A 10213-nucleotide genomic window follows, 5' to 3' on the forward strand; every position below is an offset into this window, starting at 1 on the left:
AACCTTGTAACCTGTCCGTCCGTCTGTCAATAAGTCCGTCCGGTTCCTTTCTTGCTGTATTTTCCTGCCTTTTCGCATGGCTACACTTGGCCTGTCTAATACAGTTTCCTCCTATCCTACCGACCGCGCCTATCTTTCTGACTCGACCTAACTATGCCAAAATTACAAATATATCCAAAAGCGTGACGCAATTAACTCGCGCCCTGATTGGGCAATACCTGCCGACCTGCGACACTGACTGGATCTGTCGCACGATCAGACCGCCTCTCGCCCTCGCGATTGGACGTAAGGTAAACATTTCTGCCGAGCACGAAACGCATCGATTGGTTGCAAACAGCCAGGCATACTTGATTATTGACGCAAAACCTGTCGTATGTACTGCAAATCGGGCACAGTAACCACTTTATTTTCTAAGAGCTCTGCACACTTCTCAAATACAGTAGAGATTTTTATTATTATTAATGTAGACTTCACAGACCAGTATTTTGTAAGAGCTCTGGGATGTTATTTTCCGCACATCTTTCAAAGTAAAGACGATATTAGTAGTATTGATATTATTAATATGGGCTTCACAGGCCGCATTTGTAAGAGCTTGGCGATGCTTTTTTCCACAGACTTTCTAAAGTAGAGACGATAGTATTTTTTAATTTTAAAGTAGGCTTCACGACCAGCGCTTTTTGTAGGGACTTTGCGAAAATATTTATTTCTTACTTTACGTGGCACTCACCACTGCCACCGAGCAACGAAGGCGCGCGGCTGCACGGTCATTGCGCTATCTGCTCCCGTGCACTGCACCCGACGAATGCATGCGCGCACGATAGATAATTGTTTTAGTCAATTTATATTGCATGTAAAGTATGTATTTGTTGGGAAATATGATAAAGGTATTATTATAGCAAAACCAAAATATTAAATATCAACTTTTTAATATTTGGTTTTAAAAAATATATATCCGCGTTATATGTCCATGCTATTGGCTAATATTTGGACGCAAGTAATTGGTTAGAGCAATATATGTTGCTAACTTACTCACAGTTTGCAAAATGGTGGGCCCTACGTGCAAGCAAGCGAGAGAGGAAAAAGATTGACCCGCTTCTGCTGAACCCGCAGCGGTCTACGACGGATACCCGGGCGCGCTGCGTCGGTTGCGGGAAGCTGCAGTACGGCTACGCTTTCCGGACAATCAGCGGACGGGACATCGTGCGGCGCTGTATTGCCTGCAAGAACGGCCTAAAAGCGGTTAAGTTTTGGGAGAAAAAGCCTCCACCACCTGATTCAACCGAATTACGCCGCCAGGAAAGCCTGTCAAGGCGATGGGTCCTGACTGGTACCCCAAGAAAAGAAAAAGACGCAGCTTCCCTCGCAAGCTGACCGCCCGAAACGTCAAGTACATCGAGCAAAAGAAGCAGCAGAAGAGAAAGTAATTGGTAAATATACCCTTTTAGGCCCCCATTTTCTTACCTATTTGTGTATTTAGTATACCCGACTACAGTGCGAGGGTTGGAGCCGCACATATGGCAAGCTGCCTTTGGCACTGCCAAACGTTTTGACGCACCTACAGAGCGTAGCACGTTTCATTTATTAATTAGCACGTGCTATCAACTGTGTACCGCTGCAAACTGACCGTCCCTATCCACATAGGCGCCACCGTAGATGAAAAGTACACTCGCTCACTTGGACACACGCAAATCCGTGCTACGTGTACCATCAACGCTTACGGTGTATATTCCAGTAATGTGCGCTCATAAATTAAACTACAGTATGGAGTGAGCTCTACGCGCGACGAATAATTTGCTGTCTACACAGACACGAGCATGTGTGCGGTAATGCAGATCATACAAGTGGATGTGGCAAGCTGATGTGTCTGTACGCAGTACCGTACTTTAGTGCCCTGCTCAAATTGGTCGGGATCAGAGCTGGGGATGGTTATACGTGTACCCGCCGCGCGGTCATCTATCATGTATCTCTGCGGTATGGCATGTGCCGAGTTAGTAACGCGCCTGGTCATATAGACTGGTACATCAGAAACGTAAGCACAGTAAGCCAGCACGACGACGCAAATGTACCAAGAGAGCGACAGTGACCCTATACATAGGTTTTGGCTCTCACGAGCGCGTGGTATACACACTCATTAGCGACCTTGCGATATATGCACGGACATATCAAATAGCACGCCGAGTTGATAAGTAGGCAGCAAATGTACTTCATAAAATGTACAGTACATGAGCTACATTTCAGATTAAGTCAAAACACCACTTCAATTTGATAATCTGTCTACAGCCATGTGGCTTTGTGTGTTTGGCATACATTTAGGAACCAGTAAATGCCAGTCGGGAAGGACCTACGCCACTCTGTCGGCCCGTATTTATGTACATACGTCAGTAAGTGCGTCAGCTATGCAAGTATGATCAATGCATGCGAAAGATAGTGGAAAGGCCCTTCATTAAAATCATAAAGAGCTCAGCGGGACAATTTCAAGACATAATATTGATATTTGTGGCGACCATCGGCAAATACTACCTATCCTAAAAGATACTTCGCGCACCAACCAACCATGCCCTAGCGTCCGCGGAGCGGGCGCCCAGACCGCTAGTTTCCCGCCACCTAAACTTGCAGCCTGTCCGTCCGTCTGTCAATAAGTCCGTCCGGTTCCTTTCTTGCTGCTTTTTCCTGCCTTTTCGCATGGCTACACTCGGCCTTTCCAATAGAGTTTTTTCCATCGTACCGACCGCGCCTATCTTTCTGACTCGACCTCACTATGCCAAAATTACAATTATATCCAAAAGCGTGACACAATTAACTCGCGCCCTGATTGGGCAATATTTTTCGACTCACTTTTCATTCAAAACACAAAATCGGATTTTTGAGCGACGGCGCGGAGAGGACAAGGTGCGCTGGCTGTATAATAGCAGTAGGGTAGTTTTAGATGTATATGCATGTATGTACGGGCGTGGGGCTCCTTGCCCTACTTTATTTTCAAGAGAGACCTCTCAGGATACAGTCTGAGGCTTGCCCCGAGACTCCAAAGTGGTATGGCAGTTGGTAGCGATAGCAATCAGGTTGGGGTGGGTGTGGCTGGGAGCGTCTACCACCATGCACGCGCCTAGGGGTCCTAGACCCACCGCCAGTGTCCACGCTGCAAAAGCGAGTGGCGCGTGCTGCCAATTGGCCAAACGGAAGTTGCAGCCACATGTGGAAGAGTCGTTACGGTCCCGCAATACAGAGGTGCTCTTAAAGTGGGAGCTCCCACATCAAAACACACTTTGCGAGAGCACTTCTGGCGGGACGGAAAGGAATGCAGCAGTCGGTCTCACAAGAGCAAGGAGCCCAAGACCAAGTGCAAGGACAGCTCAAGAACAAGAGATCAAGACAAAAAAACACTTTAAGAGCATGAGTGAGCCCCGCGCCTGTATACTTAGATAGCATAGCGTCATAATAGACAGTTTTAGAGCATTTTCGGAACTGTGTGAGCCCTGGGTCGTTCTCGGACACCCTGTGCATACTACTGACATGACCTGAAGGGCTGGACGGTATCGAACAGACCTGGGCAACCACTCAACAGGGATGAGGCAACAGCTTTGACGTACCCAAGAGGCAACAGCGCGATGCGGCGTCTGAATTACCATGTACAGCTGCTTGGTCCACAGCCGTGCAAGGTAATTTGGACCCGTCGGACCGTGAGCTGAGGGCTGTAACACGTCGGCCAAGGGGAGGGCCTAAGCAAAAGCTGACTGGACCAACAAGCCGCCTGGAGTGACGATACCCCTAAGTTGTTTGTAATCCGAGGAGCCGGGATGGAAATGACAGTGGTGTGTTCTATTCACAGAGGGCTTCTGGATTAGTACTGGAAAGGAAAGTTCGGGGCTCTATTCGAATACCACGTTGCTTAAGCTATGGTGTCCATGCTCTGGTGCTTATATTCATGAAATAGCTGTAGAATAGCTCCCAGTGCACTTAGACTTTCGAGTCTAACAGTCAATGTGATTTTGTTCTATCTAAAGCAGGCGACAGTCCAGCTCAAGATACGAGGACATGGCAAGAGCCCCGAGGAAAAGGAAAAGGTTTCCCAACAACTGAGTAGCGGGCTTTGCTGTACAATTAACTCGACTAACTCTGTTCAATGATTAGAATTACCCGCGAGGAACTAGATGATCGCGTACAACGAGCCCGGCGTGAGAACGCATCCCAATCCCACGAAGAGTCGCGTAAGGAAAGACATCTCCGTAAACAGAGGCTTCGTAGCGCAGAGGCCCGCTACCGCAAGGCAATCCAAGAATTGGAGCAGCTCGAGTTAGTTGAAACCCCAGCACCAACTGAATCCGGACAGATGAGAGCTTCTGGTCCGGCGGTAGAGCGTGAGGAGAAAACGGAAGAAGACGATCCTGCGGAGTATCAACGACGATTCGAGGAGGAGACGCGTCGCAACAGACAACACGATACCCACGACTTTCAGATTGGAATGTCAGGACCTACGGTCGACGATAGCGCAGCAGCTACACGTGCGCGTGATGCAGAAAGAGCCCGCGTCAGGCGAGCTGCTATGACGAGTTCACAAAAACAACGGGCACGAGAGAAAGACGCGGAGAGAAAGCGCATACGCAGAGCTAACAGATCCGAATCCCAGGTTATTCGAGATCGGGACCGAAATGCCGAACAAGCGAGGGTCCGACGGGGTCGACTGGAGCCAGAAGGCCTCTCAGTTCATCGAGCATATAGCCGCGACGCGCAAGCCAACCACAGAGCCACAAGACCAGAGGAGGCCAGTCAAAACGCAAGGTTTCGTGATGCAGTGGAACACGAAGTTCGTAGGGAAGGCATGTCAGATGAGCAGCGTCAATCCGAGCGCGATCAGAATACGGCTTCACGGAGAGACCACAGAGGGGACATGACGGATGATCAGCGTCAAGCAGAGCGTGAGTTGAACGCAGCCGCTCACAGAGCTGGCAGAGAAGCCATGACGGAAGAACAAAGGGAGCTGCGAAAAGAGAAAGAGCGGTTCCGCCGGCGGTCTCGGCAGTATAAGAAGGGCCTCGCACACCACGAAAGTTTTGACCCTTCCAGAGTTTCCGGGGGCCGTCACTACTTCACGCGCTACACAGACGCCAATCGGGAGAGCGAGCGGGTTTGTCACTACTGCAACGCTTGGAAGTTTTCGCAAGAGACAGATGGATGCTGCTGTCGTAACGGACTGGTGTTCGTTCCATCTTCGCGAACAGCACCTGATGCGGTTCTGACACTTTTCGAAAACCCGACCTTCATGCGGTCAATCCGGGCCTACAACAACGTATTCGCGTTTACGTCCATGGGAGCTTCGCGGTCTCGGCCTCTAAGCGTTGACGAAAGCGTGACACGGAATGGTGTCTACAGCTTCCGTGTACAAGGGTCAGTGTGTCATCGCATGGGATCGTTACTACCTCCTACCTTCGGTCGCTCCATGTATGCCCAAGTTTACTTTAACGATCCAGATATGGATGCACGTGTGCGAAGCCGTATGAACATGACGTAAGGCCTCGATCGTGCCGTCATGGAAACAATTGACCAGATGATGGTGGCGCACAACCCGTATACACAAGAATTTATCAACGCGCGTAGATTTTTGATAGATCGTGGTTGGGATGCGTATGCAGCAGCCATCAGGGAGCACGAACGACGCCGCTCGGCAGGGGAATACGTTGATGACCATGACCCGTCGTTAGCCTTGAGTAATTTTCTTCCAGAGGGGGATCACCTTAAGCTGCGTCTGCACGTCACACGGAATGCGAACCCGGGTACGCATAACACCCCAACGGCATCGGAGGTGGCAGCCGTTGTGATCGATACAAACGCGGCTGAACATCGGGATATAATCCTACACACGACAGGAGGAGGTTTCAAGCGCATCTTTGAGACGAGCGTTACCTACGACCCGCTGCAGTACCCTCTACTGTTTCCGTACGGGGATAATGGCTGGACTTACGATATCCCCTACGTTGGTAATCCCGTCGATCGCCACGGTGACCCCTTAACCATGTCCGTTCGGGAATATGAGGCGTATCTGCTTTACGACCGGACGGTTAGTAATTCGCTTATCCTGCGCGGTGGGCGACTGACGCAGCAATACTGCGTTGACCAATGGGCCAAATGCGAACAAGAGCGCCTGCGCTTCATCAAGAAGAACCAGCTCCAGTATCGATTGGAAACCCTCCAGGGACTCACGGACGCGTTGCGTGGCGAGTCTGTTGAAATCCACAGAATGGCAGCTGACGACGAGGCGGCCATACGTAGGACTCGGCGTGGGAATTATACGGAGCAGGAGTCGGCGGAGCCAGATGCGGGTGAGGTTGGACGCAAGATAATTATACCTCCGAAGTTTACAGGTGGTCCCCGCTACATGTACCAACGCTTCTTGGATGCCATGGCTATCGTCCGTGAAACAGGAGCCCCGAACCTGTTCATTACGATGACATGCAACCCGAACTGGCCTGAGATCAAGGAAAACTTACGCCGTGGGGAAAAGGCATCCGACCGACCGGACATCGTGGCCCGCGTGTTCATGGAGAAACTAAAAGCTCTTAACAAGGATCTCGATGAGGGTGTGCTGGGGATTCAAGCCGCTCGAGTCCATGTAGTGGAATATCAGAAGCGTGGTCTTCCCCACGCCCACATACTCCTTATCCTGCGTCCGGAGGACAAGCCCACTACCAAGGAAGACGTCGATAAGCTGGTGTCCTCGGAGCTCCCGGATAAAGAGAAGTACCCCGAGCTGTACGATACGGTGATTTCTAATATGCTGCATGGACCCTGTGGTCAACAGAACCCGAGCTGCCCGTGTATAAAGAACGGAAGGTGTTCCAAGAAGTTCCCAAAGGCGCTCGCGGACGAAACGGTGATGACCCCCGACAAATACCCCAGGTATAAGCGTGGTCGCCGTCCGGATGGAATTCTGTGCCATAAGGGGAAAGTATGGGACAACGCGACCATCAATCAATGGGTGGTCCCGTACAATCCGTTCCTGTCGCAGAAATACAACTGCCACATTAACGTCGAGGTTTGTGCCACGAACAAGGCCATCAAGTACATCTACAAGTACGTCTACAAGGGCTCGGACATGACGACAATCACGATTGAAGGCAAAGAAATTCGGGCGAACGAAATTATTCAGTATCTCCTTGGGAGGTATATTTCTCCGGTAGAAGCTTGCATGCGGCTATTCATGCATCCAACACAAGGATCAGCACATTCTGTCGTGACGCTACCTATCCACTTGGAAAGAATGAGCATGGTTGCTTATCGCGACCAAGCGACGACCCCCCAGCTTCACAACTTGATTAACCGCGGGGACAGATCAATGCTGACGGATTTTTCAAGCTGTGCGCGCGTAACCCAGAAGCTACGGTCAATCTACTGTACAAGGATGTACCGCGGAAGTACAGGTGGACGGAACACAAGACGTGGGAACCGTACAAGAAGTACGTTGCTTCTCTGGGACGCTTGGTACACGTATCTCCGCAGGACCCGGAACGCTTCTACTTGCGACTTCTCCTGTGTAACCGACGCTCACCTAAGTCCTTTGCGGATCTTCGAACGGGTTGATGGTACGGAACATCCTACATATCAGCAAGCCGCTTTGGCGCTTGGGTATTGGGAAAATGACGACGAGTGGATACATTGCTTACGCGAAGCCGCCGAGGTCAAGATGCCGTACCAGTTAGCCCCAATCTCTTGCGACTATCTTTTGTGTTTTTAACTCATGGCGTGGTAAATGCCAAAGAATTTATAGGATTGAGGTTTCAGAAAGAATTTTTCCGAGGATTCTTCCCGGAAGCCTTGGAGGAAAGAGACGCAGACCGGCTTAATGTACGCGAAGAGGAGGTGCGTCTTTTAATGGCGGAGTACAAGGCGTTGAAGAATTTGGCTGATTACTTGGTTTCGAACCAAAAGTCCCTCGACATGTACGGCCTTCCTCTGCTAGCCGATTACGACGATGTATCCGCTCAAGTAGACGACCCGGATTCAGCGTCTGTTGATGTTGTCCAGCAAGAGATTGACGCGTACCCCCAAAACGAACTGGAGCATGTTGCGGAGCAGGCAGACCACTTGAACAGCAACCAGAGGGATATTTTTGACCAAGTTATTGCTGCTGTGAGCAGACCGGTTGGAGGGGAGAAGCTTTTCTTTTTGGATGGTCCGGGTGGAACAGGAAAATCGTTTCTACTCGAGCAAATACTCGCTCACGTTCGGATGCAACGTAAGGTTGCCATCGCGGTTGCATCGAGTGGGATTGCGGCCACTCTGTTAACTGGAGGTCATACCGCGCATTCAACGTTCCGGATTCCCCTCAAACTAACAGAGACGTCGACGTGCAGCCTTTCATGGCAGAGCCAAAAAGCCGAATTGATTCGTAGCGCGAGTTTGATCATTTGGGACGAAGCGCCGATGATGAACCGAGCTTGCTTTGAGGCTGTTGACAGGTCGCTTCGGGATATCATGAAGAACGAGCTGGAGCCGTTCGGTGGAAAGGTAATGGTGTTCAGCGGTGATCACCGCCAGATTCTACCTGTACTGAAGGATGCTACGCGTGCGGAGACGATTCAAGCTTGCTTCAAGTCTTCTCCCTTATGGGAGCATTTGCGTCAAGTACGGCTGACCGAGAACATGCGTGTCCACACCGCCCCAGACGCGGCCAGTGCGGCTGAGCTAGCAGAGTTCTCTGAATTTATACTTCAAATCGGAGAAGGCCGTTATCCAGTCAACCATGAGATCGGTGATGGCGACATATGCCTTCCACGCGACATGTGTATCATCCCAGAACGACGGGTACAACAAATTACCTCTGATGAAGAAGATGCGGATATGGAGCCTCCCCCAAGTTTCAGGCTACTACCTCCGGCGGACGAGGAGCACGAGCGAGACTTGGACGAAGTTGAAGAAGACCGACGAGTCCGCAATGTCAACGCCTTGATAGATGCGGTGTACCCGGGCGTTGATACTGAGAATTTACCCGATGAATACTTCGTTGAGCGGGCCATACTAGCCCCCACAAATGCAAGTGTTCGGCGTATCAACGACATGGTTGCGGAACGGCTATCGGGTGAAACGAAGGAGTATCTCTCGGTGGACAGCCTCGAAGGGGTCGCGGACGCAAACATGTTTGAGCAGGAGTTCTTGAACTCTCTTAACTTCTCCGGTATCCCTCCGCACAGGATTGTTCTGAAGGTTGGAACACCTATCATCATGATTAGAAACCTGAATAGCGACGCAGGACTTTGCAACGGAACGCGGCTTCGGGTTGTGTCACTGCGCGAGAGAAGCATAGAGGCCAGCATTATGTCCGGGCCGTTCAAGGGTAAGAAGGTGTTCATTCCTCGGATCGTCTTTTATAGTGAGGACGATGACAAGGAGTTCCCGTTCAAACTCAAGCGTAAGCAGTTCCCCGTGGTTCCAGCGTTTGCCATGACTATCAACAAGGCCCAAGGACAATCGATCCACCACGTGGGTATCTACTTGGAATCACCGGTCTTCGCACATGGGCAGCTTTATGTGGCGTTGTCGAGAGTGACTTCAAGGAAGGCGATCAAGATTGCGGTGGATCCAGAGGCCATCGATGAGGACGGGAACGTACACACCAACAATATTGTGTACAGGGAGATCTTTGGGACGCGGACTTGGTAGGGCACGTAATACATATAATACATTTAGCTTTGATTTCAGAATGTTCTTTCATCCGCCGTAGCGCAGCGGAGGAGGTCAGCTCTCTCTACACCAATCCACCATGCCCTAGCGTCCGCGGAGCGGACGCCCAGACCGCTAGTTTCCCGCCCCCTAACCTTGCAGCGTGTCTGTCCGTCCGTCTGTCAATAAGTCCGTCCGGTTCCTTTCTTGCTGCGTTTTCCTGCCTTTTCGCATGGCTACACCCGGCCTTTCCAATAGAGTTTCCTCCCATCTTTCCGACCGCGCCTACCTTTCTGACTCGACTTAACTATGCCAAAATTACAAATATATCCAAAAGCGTGACGCAATTAACTCGCGCCCTGATTGGGCAATATTTTTCGACTCACTTTTCATTCAAAACACAAAATTGGATTTTTAAGCGACTGCGCGGAGAGGACAAGGTGCGCTGGCTGTATAATAGCAGTAGGGTAGTTTTAGATGTATATGCATGTATGTACGGGCGTGGGGCTCCTTGCCCTACTATATATTCAAGAGAGACCTCTCAGGATACAGTCTGAGGCTT

This window comes from Phytophthora infestans, genomic scaffold (genome assembly GCF_000142945.1).
Source record: "Phytophthora infestans T30-4 supercont1.1 genomic scaffold, whole genome shotgun sequence".
NCBI lineage: Eukaryota > Oomycota > Peronosporomycetes > Peronosporales > Peronosporaceae > Phytophthora > Phytophthora infestans.